Source organism: Anser cygnoides, chromosome 2 (genome assembly GCF_040182565.1).
Source record: "Anser cygnoides isolate HZ-2024a breed goose chromosome 2, Taihu_goose_T2T_genome, whole genome shotgun sequence".
NCBI classification, from domain to species: Eukaryota; Metazoa; Chordata; class Aves; order Anseriformes; family Anatidae; genus Anser; species Anser cygnoides.
This window is the reverse complement of record NC_089874.1, coordinates 72,860,923-72,873,192: the sequence shown is the minus strand read 5'-3', so window position 1 is coordinate 72,873,192 and position 12,270 is coordinate 72,860,923. Positions and strand designations below refer to the sequence as shown.

The window sequence follows — 12,270 nt, the reverse complement described above, 5'->3', positions numbered from 1 at the left end:
TTTCAGAGTTGCACAGAGCTGTACGTATGTGACTTCAAAACACAGTCAAGGTGGCAGAAACCTTGGCTCTTTTCCTATAAGTACAGATATAATCTTCTAAACAATGTCTCCTAGTTCTCATTCATGATCAACCTATGCACCTGAACCTAAATATCAATGAGAAAATACTTATGGACAAAACTATTTGTTATCTTAAGACTATTTGTTACCTATTAACATGCTTAAGACATATCACAGGTCTGGATAAAGTCAGACTTTTTGCAGTAACCTTACTTTGACTTCATTTTATCACACGGACTTTGCCCATCAGCCCTTCTCTTACCTGGGCAAGTACATGCAGCTTATAGGTTTCTCTTTTCCTCAGAGTCAGAGGTTTCAGGCAGTAGCTGATTTCTTGTCAGGAAGATATCATTTTTCTTTGGCAACATTCAGATGGTGATCAGACTGGTAACAATGCTGACTGAATTCGTCATTCAGGCCTCCTCCTTGTCCCCATAGGTTTGGCAGGATCTTGGAAATACATGAGTACCAATAGGGAAGGTCCTGACGTCTATTGCTACTCTGCAAGAAAATACACTATGCTCCATCATCTGCTCCATTTCTCTGAGGTTTTGTTTTGGTTTGGCTTGGTTTTTTTCCCAAAACCCAGAACTCTGGTGCCTCTATTTCCACATCCACTGAGGTTCCTCCCCATCCACCTCAGAAATGAATCCCAGAAAAAGTCTGGATTTGGTGTTTCTGCAGACTGAACATGGGGCAGCACCCAAGAAAGTTGCCTCCTGCACTTGCATGCTGCTCTAGCCTATGCCTGCAGTAACCAGGTGACTGAAGTCAAACAACACTACAATTTTGCAGCTTTTGCAAGAATGTGCAGAAAAAACACTTACGGAGGAAGACACTGCACTTAAAAAAGCACATAAAAATGTATTTTTACCTAATAACAATAAAATAAAATCCTCTGCACTAAGCCACCTGGATGAACTGTCAATTATTTCATTTTAACAACTGGAAAAAAAAAAGATAAAGAAAAAAAAAAAGCTATTAAAAAACTTGGTCTAAGTAGTTGTTAGGAGATATAGAACATGTCACAAAATAAAAGAAAAAAAACAATTAAAAATTACATTTGCTGCCTTGCATCTTCATTTTATACTTACTTGGAAACTTCCAAAAATTTAGATTGTAATATGAGTTTAAGCACCACTTAATGACTTGGCTCCAGCTGAACGTATTCTCATTATGTAAATGTATCTTAATTTGTCCTGATTAAGTAACAGTCATTGCAATTCATTATTGCTAAGTGAAACACAATTCCTAGAACAGTCCCCAGTAAAACAGGCATTCCAGATGAACATACTGTTCTCCCCTTACTTTGAAGCCAGGATGTCTGGGCATTGGCCTCCTTTAATGTCATCAAAGTGTTTAATCTGCTACTATGATTAATTAGAAAAAGCACTAAACTGCCAATGATAACATCTCACGCCCAAAACAAGGGCCCCAGATGAAGGAAAAGAAACTTCTCAAAACTTCTGACATGGCACTGAATAAAGGGCATTAGAGAAGATATTTTCAAGACTGAGAGGGATTTAATCCTCATAAATCCCGTTAAAAAACAGCATGTAAATCCCTAGAAAGACTTTGAAAATTTTAGCCCAGACTGTACGTTTCATAGCTCTCATGGAGGATAAGCCACAGGCCACGAAGGACAGCTCACCTGCATGGACAGACACTCCTGCCAGCCCTCTGTCCTGTAGGAGCTGCACTGCAGCTTCCACAGTGCCATTATTTGGCACAATATTACTCAAAATGCAAGCTAAATACAGGTAATACATCATGGGATGAAGGCCCGGTATTAAACTGTCCAAGGAAGGAAACACCTCCCTCTGTGTTTCCAGAATATCATGTAATTTACAGTCACTGCTGTGAGCTCTCTGGAAGAATATTAATGTCTCCCCTTCTCAGCCGGAAATATTAAAGAGTCATTATTAACATCTGAAAGTACAGTCTACAGGCTGAAAAGGGAGCTCTCTGCAAAGACACAGAGACATTATTTCCTGGCCAGGAGCTGAGTGTAATACTTTTTCTTACGCTTTTACTGAAATGGGTTTCCATGCCAGATTTAGCCTCATCCTAGTGCCTTATTCACAACTCTGAATCAAAGCACATGAATTCCCCTATTCATATTTAGAAGGGAACAAAGATGATCAGAAACGATTTCAGAAAAAGTATTCTGTATACTTTTTTAAAAAAGATATTTCTATACAAAATCTAAATTTCAAGGGCACAGATTTTTACCCACTATGAAATGGGAACTTTTAAGGTGATAGAAAAGAAAACATAAATGTATTAAGGAGGAAGTAAGGCTCATGAAAATTTTGAACAGACATTTCTACAACAATATAAACCGACCGTACTAATTTGAAGCATGGGGACTGTACCAGTCCTTGTACAGAGATGTTTCACATTAGCATGTTAATTCTTGTCTTCTTTCAGCAATGGACCAAAATGAGTCAAAAAATGCTGGTCTCACATGGAAAGATACTAAGAATCAGAGAAATCAGACCACAAACTGATTTAACATGAAAATAGGTATTTCTAGGAAGAGCTGGAAGTATAGAAGTGAGCCTGGAGTCTTGCTTGATGGAAACAACCTGAAAAACACTTCTGAGGAAGTCACTGATGGAAGTAGAAGGCTGTTCAGAGAACAGCTAAGTGCATGCATGACCAAAGACAGTTTGTACAGTATGATTCAAGATGTCTTACACAAGCTGTAATGGTCAATACAGCCTTGCATGAAGATAGTGGAATTTTCCAGAACTGCAAGAAGCTAAGGTTAAGAACAAAAGACATGTTCTGGGCAGCCAGGAGCTTCACTGGTAGAATTAGTCACTCCTGAGTGCTTGACAGTAGCTTTGCAATAGACACACGGGCTATGACATTAACTGGGAAATGCAGAAGGACTCACGTACACACTGCTGCAAACTCAAACTTCTCACTGCCCATGCTCCATGTTGGCTGGATATGAAACACTGGGGAACTTGCATAGTTCTCAGTATGACAAAAGAAACTGAGGCTGCCAGCCCTTATTTATGTGGATGTACCCTCAGACATTGCTTTGTTCACCATTTTACTCAAGACAAGGCAAGGCAAGGCAAGGCAAGGCAAGGAAAGGCAAGGGAAGGGCATTAGAGAAATGGTGAATACTACGGTCATTTGTCCTTTAACTAAAAGTATGGTCATAAATCATTCAGCACTCTGAGATACTTGGCTCCTGATTCTTATGTATGTCAAAACCAACTGTAGCATTCTTGCAAGGCAAAGGGCCTTGTAATTTGACGATGACACATCAAGTGAATAGAAATGGGTCTATGTACAAATAAGAATTGAGTCTACAGGTTGTTATGGTCAGTCTTGGTTCCTGATCAGAGGTGAGAAAACAAATTCACAATAGATGATTGTAGCTATTCTGGTCATGTACTTGGCAGCTTGGACAGAGGATAGAGCTGTCCTAGAAGCACATACCAATACAGAACATGAGATAAGCATTGTGAGTCTAACACACATGGGCAAAACTGTGAGCAACAGCACTGGTTCTGCATATCTGCAGGGGACGTGGTTCCAGGTTTCTACACAGTCTGCAGTCTTGTTGGAACTATTGTAGCTCATTTCTCTGTTGCAATTGCTTTTGCTTCAACCAGGCTACAAAACCACTTGGAATCCTTGAAAAAATCTGGAGTCCTCAAATTCTGGGCACTAAAACCAACACAACTGAAAAACCTGAATGTAGGGCTACATTACCCAACGGGTACATCCAAGCATTAATCTAAAGAATTCACAACCCAGCTACATTTTTTTCCTCCTCTCTGAACTAAATGACAGAACAGAAATCCCCAGTGACCTTCAGAAAGCACATCTACTTGAATGACTAAATCAAGATGCCCACCACTTGTAGTGGCTGATGGCAGGTGAAGCACATACTGAGCAAGAAATGAGAGTGTTAAAGACTTTTGGCCTCAAGTTGGCAGTATTTGTTGTTACTGTTTTGAGGAATCCTTTGTTGTTCCTACATGGCATAAGGTACCACTCATCAAATATGTTTAAAAGGACTAAAATTCAGAAAAGCTCCACAACTAAGATTTATTGCCCTTAATGTTCCTATTTAAAGTGTTCCTGCAGTGCAGAGGGTCACTTTGTAAACACAGAACTTTCCTGCAACGTGCATTTCCCCCTTCACTTTTATGTAAGCTTTGTTAAATTTTATAGGGCTACAATTTCAGTTAACCCCCAGCATGGCAATTTCAGTGTGGCTTACAAAATATAATCCAAAAAATATATATTTTTTCTTCTCAGAAGTATTCTTACCCTCTTTAGAGACCATTCTGACAGCAGAAGAGAATTCCTAATTTGATATCTAGCAATTAAACTTATTTATATACAGAACAGCAAGGATGGGCTTAAAATGGTGACCCAAGCAGAGCAGAGGGCTGAATAAACATGTCCAAAATTCACTCTTCAAGAAAAAGAAGCCTCCCTTGGCAATCACATTAACCTGAACACCCAAAGGGACATTTTGCCTAAGCCTCAGGCTGTGGAATTTCATTTAGTTTTTACTCACCACTTTCATCACCTGTTTTCAAGGTTGTGTTTGAAGTTACCTAACTCCACATTTGGGCACACAAATAACTGGGAGGAATGACAGAAGCACTTAACCCTGCCACACTTTCAAAAGAGCCAGCATGGTTAGATACAATAAAAGCTGTAATGATGGAGTCTCAGCTGAAATATTCAAATACGAATTGAGGTACTTAATGACCATCTTAATTTTTCTGTAAGTGCTGAGCAGTCGCCTTAAGTAAAGCAGGCTCTTCTGAGAGCATAAGTTGAGCAACTGATATCACAGATGGTTTTTTAGCATGTTGGTCCATAGCCTGAAAAATGCAGTTTATATTTTTTAAAGCACGGATGTAACTAATGAACTTGTTTAAATATTAGGCAACACAGCAAACATGAGGTGGAAGTCACAGAGAAGAGCATGATAGAATACAAAATATAAACCCACGGTGGGGATGTACTCTGAGCCAACTCATACATTTTAGGCCAAAAATTAGCATTGCCTAACAACAGAGTTTTTATTTAACCCATTATAAAGATTCCTAATGCTACAAGCTTCACAGTCAGATATAACCTAGGAGCAGGGCCGAACTTCCAATGAATGAAGGGGGTGGCAGAATTTAGTTTCCAACCTAGGTCTCTCATGAACAAATTACATGTACGGTAAACATACATGCATTGTTACATATTCACTTTTCACAACTTTAATTGTACCTTAAAGTAGGAGAATGCTTTAAAAATGCATTAAGCTTGATAGCTGGAGAAAAATGAGGCTGTTCTAACATATCAAAGTGCAGAAGATTTTACTTCAACTGTAGAGAGATGTTGAACTTCTGCCATGGGAGATCAAGACCATCATTGCCAAGAGATGGAAAAGCTAGTAGGCAAAAGCAGATTGTTTTTGAAATATTGAGATTATTAAAATCTTAACTATAATTGACCCACATGCCACACAGCTCATATTTCTAGGTTCTATGCTTGCAAGAACAGTGCATTTTGCTTTAAACATGGCTCAGTGTTACCTTTCTCTTTGGGCTGGTAAATTGACTGCACTCTTTCAGTATGAAACAACTTTTGATGAAAAAGGAGTTCGAGATTTTTGGCCTTGTTGTCACTCTTGAAATGAGAAGCTTGCTCTCCCACCCACTGTGAACTATGCCAGCCACATTACTTCTCATGCTTCCAGGGAGATTTCCCCTCGAGGTCACAGCGTTTTGTCACTCTGTGGTGGGGCGATGCAGCAATCTTTTGCTGCAGCACAATTAAGGCATATACCCAGAATGCAAGAATGTGGTGTAGCTGTGTCAACATCACAAAATAATTACTCATTCCCTGGGACAATTACCAAGAGGTCTTAACCTCAGGAGGAGTAGGACCAAACACTGGCAAGTAGGTTGTTGCTTTCTTCTGCTGCACAGCAGAAAATGTGCTTAGTAGATGTGGCCCGTCCCTTAGCCACTTGTCTCAAAGGCTGCACACAAACTAGTACTGCTCTAATATTCTGCTGTTCAGACTGGTGATAAGATCAGAAGCATGGCCAAATTCAGATTGACTGAAAGAGCCTGAAAATACACTCATACAGCCTTTACCTCAGGTGCACTCACTTCCAAGCAAAATTATCAATCCCACAGGCAGCAATTTCAAAACATGCTTGAAAAGAATTCTAAATAGCTATATTACATCACTGCAACTATTCCTGGGCTGTGAGATGTTAAAAGAACTAGAAATATCACCATCAAGCCTATTCATTGAAATGCCCTTTTCCTACCTCACCACGCTGTTCCACTTGGGATTAACACAAACAGTGAGGTTGACAGGATTAGGACACTCACTGGGAACACGACTACCCTGTTAGAGCAAACACCATGAGGTGTTCATTCCTTTTATCTCATGCAGTTTCTTGGCATGCGTCTTGGATACAAGTCTGCTGTTTTTCACATCACTGTAGAGCAGGAGTAAACTCACTGAAATGCAGGCATCCCATTTTTAGTTCTCTAGCCCATATAAGACTCCCAAGACATAGGCTTTACTGCACTACTGTGGCCTGCTGATTTCATATGCTACCGTACCTGCAAGTAGCGCGTAGATGCTCTGAAGCCACGGGCTCACATAAAAGGATGAGAGTTGCTCCTGAGCTTGGTAAATGGCTTTTTGTTTTTGGACTGTTCCAGTACCAAAATAAACCGCAGGAACATGCTAAAGGTGTCCCACTCTACTCCTCAGCACAGCATCCAAAACAGCACAAGTGACCAGGATTTTGCATCAGACGGGGCATGTGGCACGGTTAGTTGCTGCAGCTCCAAGGGGGAGAGCAACTGATCTGTGAAAACTCAATTCTTTTACATCTTGTAAGCACACAGTCAACCTGGCTAACAGTGCCAAGAGAAGCAGTGCTGACAGCTGGGAAGAGCCAAAGCCCAAAAAGACTTTGCCCTCACTCCCACAGCCAAGAGCTTGTGTGATTTGGAAGCAGCATACAGGGATGAGGTCAATATTCCCTATTCCTTCACTGTGAGGCTGGGTTGATCTTAATGAACCAGAAGGGGTGAGGAAGGCATACCATTCAGCAGAGAACTGGGTTCAATCAGGCCTTCTATAAATTGGAGAATCACTGCATCTTTATCTGTTTGTGACTAGTAATACAGACACTTTCCCTAGAAAACACCTTCTGGTGGTGAGCAGACACCTTATTGCAGTCATCTGCATGAGCTGATTTTAAAAAGTACATGGGTCCCTTCCAGTGTCACTAGGATTTTAGATCCTCGCATTTGCTATTTAACAGGTCTTCATGACACATCTTCTCTACATGTCTGTAACACATACACTCTGGTTCCACATTTCTTTTTGCTTTCAGTTGCCATCAAACAGCCCTTTCTCCACACCTCCAAAAAAAAAATAAAAATAACAAAGCCAACCCCACTTATTTTAAATGGCAACTTCATGCAAGGTTTCAACCCAAGGTTATTTTTTTTCTACCAGTTGTTTCTTGAAGAACAGATGGCATTTGCAATGGTTCAGGATATATCCTATTTTTAAGTGTCATCTGTTTTTACTCTTCTGCAGTGGACTTAGCAATTAGAGGAAAATGCCATAAGAATTTTGTTTTTTACATGCTGAACAAACCACGCTGTTTCAAGCCACCCCAGACATTATCTCCCATTGCAAATGCCCAGCAGCCACCCTGCTCTGCATGCCTTCTGATGCAATATTTCCTGTCAGCATACAATAAGGAACAACCTGCTTCCGGCAGTGCCGACTCAGCAGAGCACTAAAACATGGACAGAAATGGCAATGAGAAAGCTCAACTTTAAGTCGCACGCAATGGAATGATCTTTCGTACACGACTTTGCAGGGAAGGGTCCCCTGTTCCAGCACAAAATTCAATACAATGAGAACATAACGTATCTTGCTTGTTTTCCTCTTTGGTGTTTTCTCCCTACACTTCGTATTCAGAAAAGGTAGCAGCTCCCCTGAAAAAGAGAAGCAATGAAAAAGGGAGTCAGGAACTGACATGCTATTTAGGTTTGTTGGGTTTTATACTGCAAATTCATAGGATAAACTCGGCCTTACTTTGTAAGCAACTGCAAGTTCAGTCTGCCTCTATTTTGATCCATCTGCACAGGAACCCACTCTTATAATGGAAAGCCAGCTAGCAAAATCTGAGCTTGAGCTTTTAAACCCTGCCAGAGAGATCAGGCCAGGTTTTGTACCATGCTAACATGGCTCCTGGGTCAAAGCTGGCTTCTATCCAGAGAAGCAGAGAGAGTTCCTACAGATTTCCAAAAGCCCACATAGATGTAGTGTCTAAAGTTAGCATTTGGAAGGAGTCATACGAACAGGGGAAAAAATGCTGTTGTGAATGCTTAAAAAGGGAAGATGCAGAGCCACAGTGGCTTGTTCCAAAGAGGCACCAAAGAAACACACAGCTGACATCTCTAATCCCCTGCCAAAGGCCTCTGGCTTGCCTCTTCCACCAGTACCAGGAGCACCTTCACTTTTGTTCATGCTCCGATTCATTTCCATTTTGTTTCTCTGTCAGGCTAAGAGCTGACGTAGCAGCAGCTCAAAAGTACAGTTTTTTAAGGCAGTTCTGGCTCACTCCCCCACTGTCACCCCCTCGGGGCTTAGCAAGCCCTGCAAGGAACTGAGCTGAAACGGGTTGTGTCAGCTGCTTTAGGAAGTAATACTCAATTAAATTGGGATAGGTGCACCTCAAAAAGACTTTGAACTTCAGGAAAAATTAAAACAGAATTAATCTGGAATCAGACTCCATATTCGAATCCAAGCAGGAGGAATCTGAAAATGAGAAAGGAGATGTTTTCACATGTGTGCTTCACACCATGCCAGCGGGGAGGGGTAAGTCTGTTTTCCACTAGCTCCAGCAGTGAAGGCATTCATCTGGGACACTGAAGACCCATGTCCTCCTCTTTCTAATTAAAGAAGAGCAAGATTTGATCTTCTTAAGAGAATTTCCTATATACCAAACTGTTCTGAAGGAACCTCTCATGGCTTAGCTGTTCCTCTTCTTCTAACGTACTTAAACGAGGTGTCTCTGTTCCCCCTTAAGAGCCCTAGCTGATACATCAAGTTATTCTCGGTCACCTTGGCCCCATGCATATGTATTAATTGCCAAACCTCCAAACTGATCTTCAACTCTGTTTTCATTCTGTCTCCCAGAACAATCTGAGATACTAGATGCCTATAACATTTGGAAAAACAGAATTGAAACATTTCAGAGAAATTTACTGTTTGTTTATTTCTGAATAGTTTCTTTAAACCAATACTTCTCATAACAGAGAATTCTCAGAAGGAATTGAAATAAGATGTATTCCTAGAAATCTGAAGCCGCTTCACCATAAATATCATAGGCAAAAATAATAAAATTGCTTGGGTAACCTTCCAACCAAGTTATACAGTCCATTCCCTTAATGCCAAGGTTTAATGTTTCTGCCATTAGGCTGAGTCCCCAGGGCACATCACAATAAGCTTGAGTGAGCGCATATGAGAATTGCTAGCAGGATAAATGGCCTTCTGGTTTCACATACACTTATTTTCTTGCTATTTCTCTACAGCACTTTAAACAGCCAGTCTTGCAAGATACTGATCTCCATACTAGCACTGTTTTGTAGCACATTGCTTTGAACTTGTGAGGCCACTTGTCAAGGAAGATGCTACTCAGTTCAGAAATAAAGTCAGTCTTATCACATAACTACAGGGAGCAAACAACTGAACCAGAGACCCATTTTCAGGCAGTCTGCAGAGACTAGTTCTGTCCCTGTAAGATAGACCAGGCCCATAGTCCATATCCCTCAGTGCAAAGAAACCACGTTGCAAATCTAACATCCGCAAGTCAGGAGGTGCCTGTGCAAACCCTAATTCATTCCCAGAGAGTGCATACAGCAGAATCCAATGCTCAGTTATACAGCATTTTCTCACACTTTCCACATTTATTCAGTATGTATGATGAACTGTACTTTAGACACAAAGGGGGCATATTACAGGGGACTCCGTCCAACAGGGCTCACAATTGCAAAAGTTGGGTTACATATGTTTGTGCTTCCCTTTGATGATAAACCTGGAGGTATAGGGGCTCTATGCACGAAAAGTATCTTGGATTGCCTTCCCATATATCATAGAATCATAGAATCATAGAATATCCTGAGTTGGAAGGGACCCTTAAGGATCATCAAGTCCAACTCTTGATACCGCACAGGTCTACCCAAAAGTTCAGACCATGTGACTAAGTGCACAGTCCAATCTCTTCTTAAATTCAGACAGGCTCGGTGCAGTGACCACTTCCCTGGGGAGCCTGTTCCAGTGTGCAACCAACCTCTCTGTGAAGAACCCCCTCCTGATGTCGAGCCTAAATTTCCCCTGCCTCAGCTTAACCCCGTTCCCGTGGGTCCTGTCACTGGTGTTAATGGAGAAAAGGTCTCCTGCCTCTCGACACCCCCTTACGAGGAAGTTGTAGACTGTGATGAGGTCTCCCCTCAGCCTCCTCTTCTCCAGGCTGAACAGGCCCAGTGACCTCAGCCGTTCCTCGTACGTCTTCCCCTCCAGGCCTTTCACCATCTTCGTAGCCCTCCTCTGTACACTCTCCAACAGTTTCATGTCCTTTTTATACTGTGGTGCCCAGAACTGCACACAGTACTCGAGGTGAGGCCGCACCAGCGCAGAGTAGAGCGGGACAATCACCTCCCTTGACCTACTAGCGATGCCGTGCTTGATGCACCCCAGGACACGGTTGGCCCTCCTGGCCGCCAGGGCACACTGCTGGCTCATATTCAACTTGCTGTCTACCACGACCCCCAGATCCCTCTCTTCTAGGCTGCTCTCTAGCGTCTCATCGCCCAGTCTGTATGTGCAGCCAGGGTTTCCCCGTCCCAGGTGCAGGACCCGGCACTTGCTCTTATTGAACTTCATGCAGTTGGTGATCGCCCAGCTCTCCAACCTATCCAGATCCCTCTGCAAGGCCTTTCCACCCTCATTCGAGTCCACAACTCCTCCAAGTTTGGTGTCATCAGCAAACTTGCTCAAAATACCTTCTATTCCTACATCCAGATCGTTTATAAAAATATTGAAAAGTACCGGCCCTAAAATGGAGCCTTGAGGGACCCCACTGGTGACCGCCCGCCAGCCTGACGCAGCCCCATTTACCATAACCCTTTGGGCCCTGCCCGTTAGCCAATTGCTCACCCATCGTATGATGTTTTTATTTAGCTGTATGGTGGACATTTTGTCCAGTAGGATCCTATGGGAAACCGTGTCAAAAGCCTTGCTGAAGTCCAAAAAAATCACATCAGCTGGTTTCCCTTGGTCCATCATACGGGTGATCTTATCATAAAAGGAAATCAGGTTAGTTAGGCAGGACCTGCCCTTCACAAACCCATGCTGGCTGGGACCAATGACTGCTTTGTCCCCCAGGTGAGCCTCAATAAGTTCGAGAACCATCTTCTCCATGATTTTACCAGGCACTGACGTGAGACTGACAGGCCTGTAATTGCTAGGGTCTTCTTTCTGACCCTTCTTGTAAATCGGCACAACATTTGCCAGCTTCCAGTCTACCGGGACCTCTCCAAATTCCCAGGATCGTTGAAAAATAATTGAGAGAGGTTCCGCGATGACGTCCGCCAGCTCTTTCAGCACCCGGGGATGAATCCCATCCGGACCCATGGACTTGTAGGGATCCAGGTGGAGTAGCAAATCCCGCACACGTTCAGGGTCGGTTGGGAGTTTGTCATCCCCACCGTCCCGGTCCTCTAGCTCAGGGCACCCTGGGTCCCGAAGCCCATCATCGGCATTGAAGACAGAGGCAAAGAAGGCGTTAAGCGTCTCTGCTTTGCCTATGTCATTGTCTGTGAGGAGACCTTCCCTATCAAGGAGCGGCCCTATGTATTCTTTAGTTCTCCTTTTTCCATTCACATATCTGAAAAAGCCCTTTTTATTTTCTCTCACAGACACAGCCAGCTTCAACTGTAGGTGTGCTTTGGCCACACGAATTTTCTGCCTACAAACACGAACAGCATCCCTGTATTCTTTCCATGACACCTGGCCCTCCTTCCAGTAGCGAAACACTCTCTGTTTCCGCCTAATCTCCATTAGAATGTTCCTGGTCAGCCACGCCGGCCTCCTGCCCCGCCTGCCTGACTTGCGATATTCAGG

At 42.6% G+C, this 12,270-nt stretch overlaps 1 long non-coding RNA gene across 1 annotated transcript in view; it reads right to left on the bottom strand.

The window, feature by feature from the left end:
• LOC106034886 (uncharacterized) overlaps window positions 1-12,270 on the bottom strand; it is a 116,771-nt gene that overhangs the window by 9,150 nt on the left and 95,351 nt on the right. Inside the window, exon 4 of the long non-coding RNA XR_010829430.1 lies at window positions 323-561. This is a non-coding gene — a long non-coding RNA (uncharacterized lncRNA). The remainder of the gene's footprint in view (window positions 1-322; window positions 562-12,270) is intronic.